This window comes from Theropithecus gelada, chromosome 6 (genome assembly GCF_003255815.1).
Source record: "Theropithecus gelada isolate Dixy chromosome 6, Tgel_1.0, whole genome shotgun sequence".
Lineage (NCBI taxonomy): Eukaryota > Metazoa > Chordata > Mammalia > Primates > Cercopithecidae > Theropithecus > Theropithecus gelada.
Genome location: NC_037673.1, coordinates 4,128,179 through 4,143,068, shown reverse-complemented (window position 1 = coordinate 4,143,068; position 14,890 = coordinate 4,128,179).

Sequence of the window (14,890 nt, the reverse complement as noted above, 5' to 3'; positions counted from 1 at the left end):
TAGGTGGTAAGTAATTGTCATAGTAAATTTTCTTTAATTTTTAATTTTTTAAATTAAAAGCTGTTTAAACACTGTTTTAAAATCCTCTTGTAAGTCCAACATCTGCAATCCTCAGAAAAAGTTTCTATATATTATGATTTTTTTAAGTTTCATTGAAAGTCTCATTTTTTTAAGCCTTATCCTGGGATCCACCCTTATCCATCCTGGGAATTATTGCTGTTATCAGTTTTCTTTGTTTAAATTGGTAACTTATCTGGAAGTATTCTGTGAAGTCTCTCTCTCCAGCAATATGCAGCTACTGATATCTCTGTGAAGATTTTTGTTTGTTTGTTTAATTCTTGTTTTCATGTTTAATTCTGGCTTTCTAAGTGTATGCCACATCAGCACAGCTTAGTGGTCAGACTCATCAGATGATCTGTTCAAACTCCTTGAGCCAGCAGGACTTACACCATTTGCCGCTAGATCTGTGTGTGGATTGGAGAACACATCTAAATGTAAAAGTCTTCCCTGGATCTTTCTCTCTCCCGGCCTTTCTTGTGTTCCCTCCTCATGTCAACATCATCTCAGGTTTAGACAAGAACATGTGGATAGCTGGAACTCTCTGATTTCTTCTTAGTGTGTGCACAGCCTGTAGAGGTGAAATTCCAGACCACCAGCATTACGTGTTAGCTGACAAAGGCCCATTGCAGCAGTGTTACTCCCTACATCTCTTGGTGAAATATCTCAGGGTTGCTGGTCGGCTGCTTGGCCCCATGAGATTTCAACTTTAGATCACTTATGATGTTGGCTTTCGCCATGCATTTGCTGCTGAGATGGCCACCATTTCCAGTGTTCCCATGGATCCAGGGTTTCTTTGTTCCAAATCAAGGAAGTTCTCTTCTCCAGAAGAAAGTTTTTGAGTTCCACAGCTTGCATCACTCTTAAAAACAACTCTGTGCGAATAGATCAGGGGACGGATGGGAGCAGCCCTGGACAAACACGCCGCAGAGTTCCACTCTTCTTACTCCGGGTTGAATAGTTTTTCCTGAATGAATGCTTATCAAATTTTAATTTCTGGGCTTCTAAAATTATGTTTTTGACAGTTTTGTCCAATTTTGTCATTGATTTTGGAGGAGAGAATTTGCTGAGCTTCTCACCCCACTATTACAGAAAAGGCCACTCCATTAACAATTACATTTTATTATAATTAGTTCCCTTTTCCAACTTACTGCATTAAGCATATTCCAGGAAACAGGTTTTCACATGGGCCCTAATAATTTTAAAGATTAAGAGAAACTTATTTGTTAGCTTATTCTAATCACACTTGTGGCTAAAACAAAAACTTATATTCTGCTAAATATGAAAGCTTTCCAAAATGCCATTTAGTTTCCTCTCAATGCCTGCCCCCCATTTAAAAAAAGACCAAATGAAATATAATAGAACTGCTGAGAAGATTTGCTATAATCTTTTTTTTGCCCAATTTTGCAGTCCAAGTAAAGCTACTTTAAAGTCCTTTTACATTCCTGAATGAAGATGAACTGATTAAGAAAAGCCATGAAGAGAGTCACATCGCGGGCTTAAAGTGGATGATGGAAGCCTGTCTGTGCAGGATCTTACAGAGAAGCTCACTTCCTCCAGCTTCAATTGGGAGCAGAGTCTGTGCCTAGAAGAATGATCTCTATTAAAAAGGCTCATCCTAAGTTATGGGCACACCATGAATCAGGGCATATTTTTTTAAAGTTTGAATGCTAATCCTCTGTGTTTCTATTCAGGGTACTAAATACAAATTTTAAGTTACTTAGATACACTTTTGAAATCAAGTTCTGAAGGAGATACTTATTATGCTAAAATGCATACTTTTGTTAATTCAGTTGAAACATTTGAAAACGCATGCATTCACTATATAGAAAAGAAGCCATATCATACAATATGCTTGAAAGAAAAAATAATTTCCTTATGAATCTCATTTGGAATTTCAAAGCATCAGACATCATCTATTTATATATAACTTCATGGCTGAATTCATCTTTTAGAAGGAATAGGAAGGCATCAATAAATCCCTGGGATAGGATAGAGAATATTTTCTAATATGCAGGTCTAAATACTCAGTTGAAACAAATGTTTGTGATATTGTCTTTATGTGTCTCTATCTTCAGTTCAGGCTTTAAAACAGGCATTAATTAGGTATTGCTGATAAGGTACATTCGATTCAAAACTAAAAACATATTATCAAACCATTAACCATTATACCCCTCTGAAAAAACAAAATGTTCAAATTCACTGCCTGTATAATCCCCAGATTAAAAAATTATTTTGTTATATTTCTCAAAATTGCTGTAAAAGCTATCCTTTTAAAAATATTTTTTCACCTGAAAATCTTGCCAACAGTTATTTTATCAAACCCAGTTCATTATTTTTTAAAGCCACGTTATTAAGATATGATTAGCATTTTAAAATCTATACATATTTAATGTTTAACACTTGATGAGTTTGGAGAAAAGTCTACACCCATGAAATCATCACCACAATCTATACCATGAACCTATCCATCACCCCCAAAAGTTTCCTATCACCCTCTTTATTTATTGTTATATTTAAATTTATGTATGTTTAAAAACGCAGCATCAGATCTATCCGCTTAGCAATTTTTTAAGTATACAGTGAAGTATTATTAACTGCAGACACTAAGTTGTACAGTGGATCTCTAGACCTTTTTTATTTTCTATAATAGAAACTTTGTAACCTCTGACTAATACTTCTCCTCTTCCCCTTTCCCCCTGCTTCTGGCAACGACATTCTACTCTCTGCCTCAATGAGGTTGATTATTTTCGATTTATTATTTAAGAGGTATCATGTAGTGTTTGTCCTTCTATGACTGGCTGATTTTGCTTGGTATAATGCTCTGCAGCTTCATCAGTGTTGTTTCAAATGGCAGGATTTTCTTATTTTTTTAAGATTAGATAATATTGCAGTATACAGATATACTATTTTGTACTTTACTGGAGGTTGCTCAGAGATCTCGGATATTTCAAATACCACTGTGATGAACCTGGGAGTGCAGCTATCTCTTTGAGATTCTGATTTCAACTCTTTTAAATATACGCACAGCAGCAGGATTTCTGGGTCATAAGGTTCTATTTTCAGTTATTTTGGGGAACCTCCAAACTGTTTTCCATAATGGCTGTATGAAGTTGCATTCCCACCAACAGTGTGCAAGGGTTCCCTTTCCTCCATATCCCCTTCAATATTTGCTATCTTTTATGTTTCTTTATTAATAGCCATTCTCACAGGTGTGAACCAATATCTCACAGTGAACAAACTTATTTTTTCAAATGGCAAAATTCCAAAGTTTTATTGGAATCACTTATAGAATGTGAGCTAAAATTTCAACACTGATCTTTAGCCAATATTTTGTTTGTTTTTTTTTTTCTTTTTGGATACTTTCTGACTCTCAATTTTATTTTGTTCTATAAATGAGCTAAATTCTAAACCACATGAATGTTAAGGAGAAAAACACATAGATAATCAAATTGAACATTTGCATTTATTTAAATCTGTTTGGTCAGCTGAAAAAAAATACCATAAACTGGGTAATTTATACAAACCAAAATTCATCTCTCATAGTTGAGAAGGGAAGCTGGGACATCCAAGGTCAAGGTACCTGCAGATCCAGTGTCTGGTGAGGGCCCATTTCCTGTTTTCTAGGTGTTACCTCTTCACTGTGTCCTCAAATTGTGGAAGGAGCAAGGGAGTTTTTTGGGGCCTCTCTATAAGAGCACTAATCTCATTCTCATGGCCTCCTTCTTCGTGAACTAATGACTTCCCAAAAGTTTCCACTGTTTTGGGAATCAAGGTTTCAACATATATATTTCTGTGAAACACAAATATTCAGACCATAGCAGCATCCATACTTAATTTCTCAGTTAATATTTTTATTATTTGTGAGTATTATTTGATTCCCATACAAGCGAATTTCAATAAACAGAATTCATCTGACACAAGATCATCCTCTCCAGCACGTAATAAAAGGCCATGGAATTTTAGAAAGTATGAGATGACTGGGGCCTGTGTAAAGAAATTCATTCATTTAAGCCTGTTCAATGCTTATGTTTTAATACTATCAGATATGAAACACTGCACTCAATTATTGGAATGGAGAAATACATGAAATGTGGAACCTGCCCACAAGAACTTTAAGGCGTGGCAAGCATAAAAGCATATTAACATTTATATTATGGCATGTGATGCAGTTCCATTAGTGCCCTAGGAAAAGCAAGCTCAGGACACTAGTCAAGAAAGGGGAAGGGGTGTCTGTTTCAGTGTCCCAGAGGAAGAGCGCCTGGTGATGACGATGCACTAACATGGTTAGGAAAAAAACAAATGGTTTAAGTGGAAACAAATGTTTATGCAAATATGTAAAACTACATCGCACTTTTGGAAAATTGCAAGTGGTTCCTCTTGTCTACAGAGGGTGTTGGGGAAAGAGAAGTCCAGAAAGTTGAGTAGAGCATGGGCCAGGGAAGTGTTTTCACATATTCAGAGTCCACCCGACACCTTGAGGGTGATACAAGGTGTTATGAAAGGATTCCAGTGTGGGAGAAGAACAAGATGCTGTTTGCCTTGTAGTATGGCATTGGGGATGGGAAAACACTCTCTCGAGCAGGGAAACTAGAGGTGCATTAGGGTGAGACAGCCCAGTGGACTCTGCAGAAAAGTGTGTGACATCAACCAAATCAGTGCCCACAGGCGTCAAGGTGGAGGACGAAACTTAAAGGTGCTTTTGATTTAGAATTGCCAGGTTGATGATTGTGTTAGGAAGTTGAGAAGGACAATATTGTCGAGGTAATATTCACATTTCTGTTTCAGCAATGACTGGGTAGAAAGGCATGTCATTGCAGAGATGGTGAATACACTTAGGACCACCAGGAGGTTTCCAGAGAGTGCAGTTGCATGGTGAAGGGTAGGAAGTAGTAAGTAGTAAGCTAATGATCCCTTCAGCAATAGAAATACTAAACTTTAGGAGGTTCTGATAGAGATTTTAGAGAAAAGAACCAGAATTCATGATAACATCTAGGGGAATGAGAAGTTGATGATTCCACAAGAATGTAGGAATAGCTAACCACACCTAGAAAGATGGGTATTCAAAAAAGAACATTGGAGAAAAGTAATATTGGTGGTAGTTGGTCTCAAATGTGGCCCCAGTGATATTTATAGCCTTGTATGATGCCCCCCCCCTGCCACAATGTGTAACTTGCTTCTCACCAATAGAAGATGGCAAGACTCAGGAGATGTCACATTGAGACAGGAACCACACTGGGTGGTCACAAGAGGATGGAAATATCCAAACAACAGATGAAACAAGAGCTAGGCAAAGAGACCACAGGAAAAGAGAAAACCCAAAATGAGAAAGAGAAAATGACCAAAACCCCAGTTGGGTCAGAGTGACATGTCCATAACTTTTCCAGGAAAACCCAAATAAGGGAGAAAGAGGGCAATAACCAGGGGTCGCTGAAATCTCTTTCTTTTCCAGAATGCCTAATGATTATCCCACCCCCTAATTAAAGAAACACCCATGAAATAGGAATGTTGGGAGGTCATAGGAGAAACGGAATAATATCAAGCAGTAATTTCACATAACAGTAAGGAGGGACATGGATGAGGCTGGGCTGATAAGACCCTCACAAACAGGATGGGGGCTAGGCTGGTTGACACTGGTTAGCTCCAACATGGGACTGAATATGACCCATGCCCTACCCTAAAACTAATGACATGCTCAGTACCATCCTAAATCCCATGTCCACTTGTGCCATGATGGATTTGAGCATGTCCATATTTAGTATGAAAATGAGTGGCACCCCAATTCTAAGAAATGTCCACCTTTTTCCTGGGAGACCTCATGATTATTCCATCTCCCCATGAGAAGAGCCCATACAGTTGGAAACCCAAACTCCATTATGCATGGCTCATTCTCCGGTGTACGCCCATGCTCCTACTCTTGGGTGTGTCCTTTTGCCTTGCAATAAAAGCTTCTGGCCTTTCACTTCAGTCTGATTCATCCTGAATTCTTTCTCATGATGGTGTCAAGAACCTGGATATTGGTTGGGGCTAGGGTCTCACCAGCATCTGGAGACCCTCATCAATCCCCTGCCAACAGCACCTCAGATTGAGTAATGAATCAGACAGGCCTCTCCCTCACTTCCTTGGCTTGTGCACTGCAACAAGGTAAGTACCATGTTGGAGAGACCCACAGGTCAAAGGATTGAGGGTGGCCTTCAGCCAACTTCCTTCTGGAAGCTGAGGCTCCCAGTCCAACAGCCAGCAAAGACCTGAATTGTGCTAACAGCCATTACAGAGCTGCGGGGCAGATTCCTCCCCATCTGAGCCTTCTCAGCTCCTGCTGACATCTCAATCTGTGGCCTTGTGGGAAACTCAAAGAGAGAAACCCAGTGAGGTACAGCTCAGATTCCTGACCCATAGTATGTAAGGTAACAGATGTTCATTATTTTAGGCTGCAAAGTTTTGGGCTGATTCATTATGCATCAGTGGATAAATAATAAGGTTATTTAATTTAACAAGAAATAGAAAATCTTATTTTTCAATACTTTTTGAAGAATGAACAGAGAAAGAGCAAGAGAAACATGTGACTGAGTGTATTCTTAGCAACATGATGGAAGTAGAAAAGAATAATATAGTATCAGAAAAGTCAGGAGACTGAGGACTGAAAATTTCTTGATTAACACAAAGTTGAATATATTACTTCAAAGGAAGTAATGTAGTTGAATAAAGATTCAACCTTTGAAGCTTGTGGTTGTCTTACCAAAAGGAAGAACAAGGTTGTGGCAAAATAAGGAATAAGAAACAACCAGGGCATGGAGACAGAAAAACTGGGCAGGAACGAGAGTAGCAGGTGGAAGGTTCATTGAGCATGCAACAGTGAATTATTTGGGATGCTTCAAGTTAGGAATCACCTGAGCATATTTATTGGTTCAAAGAACACTGCTAGAGGGAGTATGAGTTTGAAACGTTAATTAAGAAAAAGAATCACATTTTTTGGAACAGGTCCGTTAGGTAGAATGGAAAGGTCTTGCAGATCCCTCTGGAAAAATGAACCATGGAGAGTCCCAAAGTCATGACCCATGCCGAGTCCTCAGAGTCTAGCCCATGGGAGACTGCTCCGCCTCCGTGGTGTTTGCTGTCCATCTGATTCTCAAGCAACAGAACACGTGGAGGGCAGTGGATGGGATGACAACTAAAATAGTCAGAATACGGCGTTAAAGGAACAGGTTGGCACCGTGCTACGAGGATTTATCCCTTTCCATGCTACCTGTTTAGCCCTTGATGATTCTTCTTGGTTGCTTTTAGAAATGGTTGCTCAGTATGTTTCATTTTTAGATTTTTTTCTGCCCTCATTCCTTTATGTTACACAGTCCAACTACAGTTTCTAGAAAAAGATATTTCCATGAAGTTGACGCAATTTAAAAATTAATGTTACATTTATTAGAATTTTAAAACAAAATTAGAATTTTAAATTTGAGGCATGTGCTTCAAATCTACCTTTGTGATAAAACTGATTTCGTTGTTTCTGGTTTGTTTTTTTTTTCCCTGACAATGGTTATAAAATTAAGTTAAAAAAAGATGAGAAAGCTTTAACTTACTAGATTTTTTTCTGATTTGCATGCAATGCTTTTCAAGAATAAGGTATATATTTATTTCTGTGGTTAACAATCCATTTCTCTTAAAATTTTAGAGGGTATCATGAAAGAAGCATGCATACGTGTGACCCACGGGGCCTGAGGTTCTTTGACATCAAGTTGATTTTTCTAAACGCACAGCGTGATATTCTAGCACTTAATTTAGAAATGCAGCTTAAATCACAGAAGCCATAATATGTCAAATGATCCCACACTCGCAGGGGGAAAACAGTAAGTAATGAAAAAGCTATGATTGCTTTTCTGTCCCTCCAAATGACAGTTATCACCTCAATGACCTGCTCCGGGCGGACCAGTCTAAACCTGACACACTAAGGGATAACGTCATCTAACAGGGTAGTTACAAAAATCAATACAAAACCCATTTCAGAGATACTCTGTGTAAGAATCCTGGTGTAATGTTCATTTATTGAATAGGCCTGGGGAAAAAAACACAACAACTTTTCTGATATATATGCCTTACCTCCCAAGCAAAGGAATTCTGTAGGTAAGCAATAATTGTATTTTTCAATCTATTACTTAGACTTGCCATGGCTCAGGCTGGAATCTAATATATGGGTGATGGCTATAACTCAATTATGGGGCCTACACAGAGTCCTGGTGTATTCAAAGAGTAAAGACACAGAACAGGACAGCCCCCTGAGCTTCTGTTGGTAAATGTGTGTGCCTGTGTGTGCCAGTGTGTGTGAATGTGTGTGTGTGCACTCTTCATTACAAGCTCCTCTTGTTGCCTTTTCGACTACTAAGGAATTTGAATATTTACATTATGACATTTAATGAGTTAATATAATTTCCTTGGATTCCTTGCTCTTAACTTCTTGTCCCATGCATATTAGATCCACAATGGAAACAAGTTCATTCCTGTTGAAAAAACAGATGTGCAGTGGCCATGGCTGGTTTGGAAGGGTCCTGTTAAATATTGGAGGTTGACACCCCCAGCCGAGGGCAGCCATGGGGCTCTCCCACTTGCACATCTGCATGACAGCAGCTGGGATAGAACCCTGGGCTTGGTAAACCTTGGGCTCAGTCAGAGCGGCAGTCATGAGAAATAGCTGAAAAACGGCACGTAGTGGGGACGTCCTCGATAACAACTTGCGAAGAAATATTCTGACAGCTGGTGAAAAGATTTTAGCTCGAATTAGTTCTATTCTTGGGAAATGCTAATGAAACCTGCTAAATCAACCTACACACCAGAAGTCCAATCATCTTAACCTTCACACTTTATGACCATCACACAGTTTCATTACCTGGACGTTCTGATTCTAAATGAAGAGTCATCACGACATTCTTCAAATCATGGAATATTAACAGAGCACTGTATGGTCAGAGTAATGCATTTTCAGACTCTTTATGCTAATTTCATAGGGCTAATATTCATTGACAATGCTGCTTGTTAAACCTGGTAATGAATTGGAGTTTAATTATTTTCAACTCCTGTATAATTTTCTAAATAGGTATTTATGAAATGACCTAGAAAGTCTTATTATGACAGCTCTTGCTTGCTTGTTCAACAGGTTCCCAAATTTGGATGATATTTTGGCTGTCATCCAAACATTATATGAATGCAGTTATTGGACCCAGTGTCACATTCAGCTGTGTCATCTTACTCCAATCAATCATAATCTGGATAGTTGTCATGAAGTCCACACACGAGCAACAGACAACTACAGAGATGAATGCCTGCATGGAAAATCGTAAGGTGAAAGCAGAATCCTATTCTTGTGTAAAAGCCAATTTTCTATTATTACTGAGTTTGATACAATAATAAGCTTCTCTTTAAGCTTCAGAGTGCTGCCCTCATTTCCTGAAGATTGACTTTGGATATCATTATTCTTTTAGTTTTGATGCTTGAGAGACAAACAGATTCTGGAGCCAGATCACCCCATTTCAAATTACGACTTCCACACACATTGCACAATGGGAAAATTATCCTGAAAACTCTTTCCTAAAATGGGAGCGAAATAGCAATTAACTCAAGGAGTTAGTGTGAGTCTTGACTGAGTTAGCATGTGCAACACATTAAGGTCAGTATCTCCAACAGCAAACTCATTGCTATTTCAGATAAAGTATGAGATATTATTTTCTTAAAGGAGTTTTTTTTTTTTTTTAATCCCAGTTACCCGAACTGTATACACATCTATTTCTTGGTATACATGATGAACTGATGGGTTAGGTGTCTAACTGTCAAGGTCCCATCTAGGAGACAAGATGAGCAAGAATTAGAGTGGATGGCAAGAAGTAGAGGTGGTTGCCTGAGTCCGTGACTGCAGTGGCTAATTCTATAGGCTGCCTCAGTCCAGCCTATGATCCAATTATCCAGAACCTCCATCAATATCCTCTTTAGCCTCCAGAATAGGCATAACAAAGCCTTGGGGCCTGAACTTTGGACCACTGTACCTGTGGAGCTGGAGTTTTGCACTAATCTTACCATTATTGATAAAATAATTTTTATAGGTTTGACAGTGCAAGCTAGAGGAGAATGGGCAGCTCAGGATTGATATAAAGTAGAATGTCACCTAACACTCATATTTAGAATCTTCTAGTTACTTAAGTATTTTTGTCTTTAAAGCTACATGAAGTATATTCTGGGGTTACTCATTTTTGCAAGAAAGAATTATGTTTGCAAATGGAAATCAACAAAAGGAGAATGAGTAGCTCAGGATTGATATAAAGTAGAATGTGACCTAACTCTCATGTTTAGAATCTTCTAATTACTTAAGTATTCTGTGTTTAAAGCTACATGAACTATATTCTGGAGTGATTTATTTTTACAAGAAAGAATTATCTCTGGAAATGGAAGTCAACAAAAGCAATCCAGATTACAACTTCACAGTTCACCACATCATGTGGATGAATAGTCAAACCAAGTTAACTCTGACGACACTTTGCAAACACTTCTCTATTAGAAATGCAAGTAATGAATGGAAATGCTGCTAACTTGTTTGGAAATACAGAAGACATCATCTCTGGAGAACACTCTTACTTGTAAGCCAAAAAAATAACATGAACTAGTTTACTACAATTAGTATATATGATTACTTGCTACTTTTTTTTATAGAAACATTCTAAATTTACTTGAAGGTAATGAGCTACAATTTTTGTGAATATTTTGGTCCCCCCCAAAAAAAATCATTGGTTTTAAAACCACCATGATTGTGTATTCAAAAATCATTATGAAGAGGGCTAAATAAATTAGGCATTAGTGTGATGGCAGCACCCACATAGTCCAAAATGCCAGCTCTCTGGCTATTTACCCTTCAGGCTATCAGATGAGTGGCACGTGGTGTCAGCATGTCTGACCCTGCACAAACACAGTTCAGAAAAGCAAAACATTGTCTTCCAGATGACGGTTTGCAATACTATGTGCCTAATGATGGTGTTTAAACATGACGTGCTTCAGCTTGAGACTATTTAAATAAATGAATACACGTTATAAATGCAATAAGCTGATGCTAATAGCTCATCAGGAATGTAGTATGGTATATAAAAGAGACTTATCCTGGCAGTACTCAGGGATTGGAACAGACACTCTTGGTCCCCTCTCCAAAGGCCATGGAACCCACAGAATGTTCAGCTATTGGGGCCAGATGCTTCTGTGAAGTTCTGGTCTTCCCTCCATTCTTGGAGTCAACTTTGTTTTATTCAGGTTAATCATAATTGTTTTATACCCATGACTTTGAAACAAGAGAAGTTGGGGCTGTTTCAAAGGATACTTCAGCTAGATTACCTAGGGAATGCCCTGTGTTCACTCAAGAGACTTACTTGATCGGTGGTGCATGAGCATTAAGGTCACTTGATCAAAACTCCAGCTCTAGAAAATCCTTAGAGGAACACGGCCAAGGTTTCTACCTGTGTAACTCCTTTTCAAAGTATGATTGTAATATTAGGAAATGCTTGAAAATAAGGAAAATAGACTCTCATCCTGCCTTGCAGCTTACTGAGAAAATTATGGGGAAAAATACATAAACACAAATGTCATCTGTCTTAAGGCACCAGAAAAAGCTGTCATTTTAGACGTTTACCTTGAACCTCTAGAGCCAAGAAAGGTCAACAAGAGAAATAATTTTCTTCCTTAATGTGAAGCTGAGATGTGTTTGTAGTAATTAACACTGGTCCTTGGAGAAGATGAGTGTGAGGACAGCTCACAATTACAGGTTCTCATTCTTGAACTTAGATGATCCAAAAACAGAAAGAACACTTGCTAAATGTTGTATTTCATGATTTAAATGTTGTGCTACAGTTGGAAGATCAAATACCAATTGAAATTCTATCCTTCAAGTTCTCTCTGTTTTATTACTCCTGAGTAACTCAGACTTTAGGAAAAATTAATACCATTACCTTCCCCAGCTCAGTAACGAGCACCACTACCCACTTGGTGGCTCAAGACAATAACTGAGGAATCCTTTTTGATTCTGCTCCTTCTGTCTTCCCCTGCAAGTACTGCCCTTGCTAGTCCATTAGCCCCACTGATGCAATATGTGACTGAAGACACATTTATCCAATAGTCAATGAATCAGTTAGCTGCTGGGGCTGTCAATGATGGAGCTGGAAAAACAGATGACAGTTTAAGCCCCTTCCCTAAGGGGACATGAGGCTTTGAGATGCGGAGACTTAAAGCAGTTTATGAGCTAGAGGAGTCAAGACTGGAGGGCGGGTTCTGTCCAGCTGCTTGTAAAAATAGTCCTATTCACAGGCAGCCAGAAATTCCAGAAACCTGCCAAACCTCTGCACTCACCCTCAGGCCTTCACCATATTCCCATCACTCATAAACCTTGTAGGTGGTGCTGTGAGGAATTGGGGAGAGGCTTACAGCAGAGTGTCGGGACAAATGTCTTCTCCTGGATTCACGAGGACACAGAAACGGGACATGAAGGGGCTGTGGCCAAGGGTTCCTGCTGTGGGTAAGAAGCCACAAGTGGCGGGGAAACAGGCTCGGTGCAGAGTAGCTGGATGGGAAACTGTGATCAGTATGGAGGTAGCATGTGCAAAAAGGCATGTGCTCAAGGGAGCGTGCACACACACACATATGCGTGCACACACAACAAACACAACACACAATGCACAAACACACACAACACACACAAGCACACACAGAAAAAACACACAAAACAGACAACACACATACACAACACACATACACACAACACACAAACACACACAACAAACACAAACACACAACACGCATACAAACACACAATAAACATAAGCACACAAACACAAACAACACACAACACGCACACAAAGCACACAATACACATGAGCACACACACAATCACACACACAACAAACACACACAAACACGCAACATACACACACACACACACACGTCAAGTAGGCGCATGCTGTGCAGAGCAGCCTGGCAGATTTCGATGTGACCAATGTTTTAGGAGAGATCAATCAATATTTGTATTTGTTGGTTAATAGCGAACTGCAGTGTTTGACTAGGGACTGAAGTATCTGGTTTTTTTAGCCTTTGGAGAAGATATGACGCTTTCACTCTGTAGCCTTTGAATCCCAAATATCCATGTCCCTGTCATCTGGGTCAGAGAAGAACCAGGAAAGAGACAAGTTTCTGGCACAACTTTGCCAAGGTGCCAGCTGGCGTCGTGTTGTTGACTATTCCAGTTATTCTTGTACCTTTCTGCAACTTTACTGTTGATATTACTTAGACTTTATGCTTCCGGTCTGTGACATACTTTGTAAATATTCATAGTGTGTGGTGGACTTCAGCTCTTGCTTCAACTTAGACCCCAATTTGCTATCCGAGCAGGGGTTTTGACTCATCTGAGTGAAAGATGAGGTGCGCAGGACCGGCCTGGATTGCCCTTTTAGGAACCCTTTGAAACTGCAAGGAACCATCCTGGGTGACGAGCACCTGCCACGGGGTAAGCTGGGCACTTTCCACAGTCGGGGCTGGCGCATCCCAGCACGTGCACTGCATGTTACTCATTGCAAGACTGGGGCATGCCTCAGTCATCACGAGGAAAGCATTTTCAACTCCTATGTTAGTTATTTCCCTTAGAGTCAGTCTCAGATTGTCACTTAGTATTGCATAGTGAGTTATGGTGAGTTAAACTAACAAAATGAAGTTTCTAGAATAATATGTCTTAGAGGTTTTATTTATCTGTGAATTTTTAATCAATGATTGTATTTGTTACTGTGAACAGGGAAAGCAATCCTTCTGTGATCTCTAACATTACAGATTATGGGGGAAAATGTGCTTCACTTCTTGCAGGTTTACTGTTTTGTTTTATTTATTTTCAGAAACTATTTCTGATTTATTATTATTATTTTGTTTTTAGAGACTGAGTCTTACTGTGTCACCCAGGTTGGGGTTCTGTGGTGCAATGACAGACCATTGCAGCCTCAAACTCCCAGGCTCGAGTGATCCTCCCACCTCTGCCTCTCAAGTAGTTGAAATCACAAGTGCACCCACCATACCCAGCTATATTTTTTTTATGGAGATGGAGTCTCACCTTGTTGCTCAGGCAGATCTCGAACTCCTGAGTTCAAGCAATCTTCCATCCTTTACCTTCCAAAGTGCTGGGATGGGATTACAGGCATGAGTCACTATGTCCAGCTCTGGTTTGATTTAGGATTGACATTAAGTTCATGTGTATACACACCCACACACACGCATCAATTATCCGTTTTCAAATTAAGAAGCAGGACTATTACCTATGTCAGAGGTATAGAATGACAGCAGATCTTTAAGTCCATGATTAGGTTTGGGACAATATAGTTTGACCCATATTTGAGTCCATAAAAGAATAATTCATATACTACAAAATGCTGGAGGCCTCTTTCATTGAAAATATAACTTATTATTTTTTAAGTAGGAAGAGACATATGCAAAATTGTTTAAAAGACAGACTTTAAAAATACAACTCACTTTTCTTCACAAACTGCATTATATTAATATGCCAAAAAACACAAACACATACACACATACACAAGAGAGAGCCCAAGACAGGGCCAAAAATGTCATTTGTTAGCATATATTTTGTTAAGACAACAAGCCCTCCGTATTTCTACCCCGATTCCCCGTGGGATTCTTCAGTCCACAGAATGATCCTAATTGAATTTTCCCTGCCTAAATGGAGTCTGCCCTGATGTGAACTTGCTTTGAACATGATGACAGGATGGGACGTCTCAGAGCTTCAGTTCCCTGAGACCTAGGGCCCTCCTTCTATTACCTCCAT